The sequence below is a fragment of the Pteropus medius genome, unplaced genomic scaffold (genome assembly GCF_902729225.1).
Source record: "Pteropus medius unplaced genomic scaffold, Ma_sr-lr_union100, whole genome shotgun sequence".
Classification (NCBI taxonomy): Eukaryota; Metazoa; Chordata; class Mammalia; order Chiroptera; family Pteropodidae; genus Pteropus; species Pteropus medius.
The window spans coordinates 25,718,918-25,722,941 of NW_024349803.1; the positions used below are offsets into that span (position 1 = coordinate 25,718,918).

At 50.0% G+C, this 4,024-nt stretch overlaps 1 pseudogene; it reads left to right on the forward strand.

The window, feature by feature from the left end:
- Nucleotides 1–720: 720 nt before the first annotated feature.
- Nucleotides 721–839, forward strand: LOC120582557 (uncharacterized; annotated as a pseudogene).
- Nucleotides 840–4,024: the final 3,185 nt, after the last annotated feature.

The window sequence follows — 4,024 nt, forward strand, 5'->3', positions numbered from 1 at the left end:
GGCTGCCAGAGCGCCCCGCCCCCCGCACACGCGACACCTGACGTCCGAGCGCTGGACACACCGCCTCCGGCCGAAGCCCTCGTTAGGGAGGCCCCTCTGCTAAAAATACCCGCCGGTTGCCATGGAAGCTGAAAGGCACCTTCTGCCTGGTCCTCGCTGCTGTATCCGCCCTCACCTGGGGAAGCGGAGGTGACGCAGCGACAGACACATGTCCTAGGCTGGAGGATGCGGCTGACGCACACCTCGGGCGGGGGCGGAATCACCTCGGAGAGGGCAGAGATGGCCCTGAGCAGTTTAATGAGCCTCCACTTTGATCCGCCTTCGGCAATCCGAGCGTGTCCTTCTCCATCACCCGCGGTCCGTAAATCTGAGGCCCTCAGGGGTGCCGGGGGTTCTTCATTAAGAATCATCGCGAACCCAGCAGACCCAGGCCCATCCCCCACCTTCCTCTACCCGGCTCTGTGAGGAGAAGACTGACCTCTGCAGCCCGGCTGGACCAAGACGCACTGGCCACTCGGAGCGATGACCAGGAGGTCCCGGGTGGGAGGGGCCTGGGCAAGGGCTGCGTTCCCAGCCCAACCGGAGGGTCCCGGCCGGCAGCCCTCCCCAAGGTCACTGCTGCTCCCCCCTCCTCCTCATAAGAACTGCAGGGGGCTGCAGCTGGCCACTGGGCTCCCCGCACCCTGTCTAAGGCGATGTGGCCCCTTTAAACGCCCTTCAGTCTCCAGCCACGCCACCCTGACCGAGTCGGATCCCAGCTGATCTCGGAAGCTAAGCAGGGTGGGGCCTGGTTAGTACTTGGATGGGAGACCACCCAGGAAGACCAGGTGCTGTAGGCGTAAAAAATAATTTAAAAAAATAATAATAAGGCATTCTAAGCTGACAAGATCCTCGCAATCTGTGAGGTCGACCAAGGGTTGCCTCGCCTAAAAAAAAATAAAAATAAAAAAATTTTAAAAATTAAAATAAAGAAATAAATAAACTCCCTTCAGTGGCCCCATTTGAGAATGACCTACGTAAAAGAAAAAAATCCTAGTGAAACAGGAGGTCAGGCTTCACCCGGGGAAGTCACAGGAGGAACCGTGACTCGAAGGGACACCCGGCTCCAGGCACGCTACTCTCTGCCACCTGGGCATCCAGTCTCATAGTGCGAGAATATCACATTTTTCAAGACGAGTCAGAAACATCAATTTCTTATGTGACTTCTCCAGTTTTTACGTATTGGCAGAAATAGTTCTGAAACACTCCTCGGGCCGAACAAAACACACGTGAAGGTCGGGCTCAGTGCAAGGGACATCGGTTTGGGTCCGAAACAGACGACGGTACCTCGTCCTCAGTCAAAGAAAATGGGCTTTTCACGGCGATGCATAATTACAAGAAAGGTAGGAGTTCTCGCCTACATGGCTCTTTCTTCCACAATTAATCCAAAAACAAGAACTCTCCCTCCCTCCTTTGAAATCTCAGAGCGAAACAGAGAAACGTCCAGAACTCGAAAGTCACAGGAACCCTAATATCTGGGGCTGTTCGAATGTATGAATCTCATCAAGTCATTTAATTTTGGTATGGCTCACTTCATTTGTCTGCAAAATCAGGATAAATACTTCTTTCCTACCATCTTCACAGAGGCATTCGACTAAAGAATGAAATGACGCGCATATGTGAGAGCTTCGGGGACGAAAGTGCTGTTTACGTCACCAGAGTTCGGAAGAAAATCCTCGGGGGCTCGCCAAAGCCTCTGTGACAGGAAGGTAACTGAGTCGGTGCCTCAGGCCAGCGAGGCCTTGGTGGGCAACTCGGAGAGGCTGCTGGTTCTCAGCCCTGGAGGTGCCCAGCAGGAAACCCACTGCCCACCCCCAGGGAACCCGGAGTGGCTAGTCCTGCTCGGCACTTATAAGCTCTTCAGGTGGCTCTCATTCTGCCAAGCCTAGAACAGCTCCTCCGAGGGCGTTCAGATGTGCCAGATGGACACCAGCAGCAGCACGCGTGCGTGTAATGGGTGTAGGTGTCAACAACCACCTGTGCGAATGCGCCATTGCTCACGGCTCGCATTTATGTACGTACACAAGGACGCACACACACACACCCCCAACTCTGTCCTTACCCACCGTGGGGTGAAAGGACAAGACGTATCATCACAGTGAAAGCCGGATTCCTGGGCGCTTAGCGAGTGCACTACGCTGTCTGCACAGGTCACCCTGACACCCCAGGAGCTGGGTGTGACCACGACCCATCCCTGCGGAAGAGAGCAGTCACAGAGAGGCTAAAATGACCTGGCCAAGGTCACACACGCAGCAGTCAGCGGACGTGCAGCCAGGACCGATGACAGCCAGCACATTCGAGCACCAGGGGGCCAGGCACTGTAGGGTTTGCGAGATGCCAAAAATGGGACCCATGCCATCAAGGATTTTACGATCTGACAGGGGAAGTGTGACTCACACTGAAATTCGTAGGCTGAATTGGGAAAAGTGTATATTGTCCCTAGAGTCACGAAGAGGTCACCAAGAAGGTCGGCAGCCAACGGCCCTGCAGAGCCAGTGCCTGAAACCTACAGGGAAATGATGCGCCCAGACACCAAAAGGAGGGCGTGACGAGGCCCCCAGCGGAGGAACCCGGTCAAGGACGGAGTGCACTTACGTATTTGCCACATTCAGTCCTGCGATATCCCCATCCGCTCGCCCAGCAGCATCGCACTGGACGCCCACGCCGCCGCGGATTTGGGAAACCGTCGGTTCAAACGGAACCAGGATTTTTGAAGACTTCATCTCAGTTCAAGCCCTATTTCTGGCTCTTACTGAAAAAATGTGAATAAATACACACTCACACAGACACACACACTCCTGATAATCTGACTACCTAGGAGATAAACAAGTTGTAATCATGTGGTAGAAATAAATTAATGTGAAAATAAACATCTTTTTACAGAAAATAAAAAAATGAAGGCAGAATGTGCTTTCCCTTTGTATTTCTGTTATCTAAACACAATGGGAAGGTAAGCGGGATCATTTTTTATCCACAATACATAAAATCTCAATTAGTTATGGTCTATTTGTGCACTGACTAAAAACATTCTTTAACAAAACAGAATTTTCTAGTTTACTGGATAAATATACCAGAAGAAATCGCAGAACAATGTCAGGTTGCCAGGCAACCAGAGCTCTCCTCCGCTTGTCCCTGATCAACCGGCATCATTCATCAAGCGTTTTTCCCCGGTGCTAGACAATTCCAACCAATTTGTTTCTTGGGAAAATTATAGTGACTTTCGGTGACACAATAACACTTTTCTTCTCAGACGGTAAACTTAGATGTGCTTTTGATCAAAGGGATGTGTTGATTCATTACTCTCTACGTGGAGCTAATGAGAAAGCTGTAATTATCTAACTACACTATTGCGACACACATGAAATAAACTGCAGTAATTAGTAATGCTTAAGGTGTTAACCAGCCTCTGAAATTAGAAAATACAGAATCCTCCACTAAAGACGCAGAGAAAGGAGAAAGCACCACATCTAATTAAAATGAAGATGGTTTCCATTCCCGCCCCCCACTCCCCACGCCCGGAAGCTGGCCAGAGGGAGGAGATAGCCAAAATGCGTGCCATTCCACCTCAACGGCACAGGAAATGGCTGGACACCAGGTCTCTGCTTGTAGGAAGACAAAATGCTGGCGAATGATGTGATCTTCTCTTTGAAAGAATGCTTAGCACAATATTTTTCCAGGAATGAATAGAAAGAATATTATGCTTTCACTCATTAGCTGTGTTAACTTAGCATATTGTATGTAAATCACCATAATAATTGCATTCTCTTCAGACTGAATTAGTTAGAATGAAGCTGTAATCAAAATGTTCATAATTGAAAATATAGGACTCTCGGTCTTAGTTTGTAAAAATAACAAGAAACGGTGATTGAATTAGATAATACAGCGCATGGGTAAAAACGGCCTTAGCGTAGAGGCAAGTTGGCCCTCTGGAGTACACCTTTGCATGTCAATGAGTTCCCCCAAATTCAGGACTCACACCTCCAGA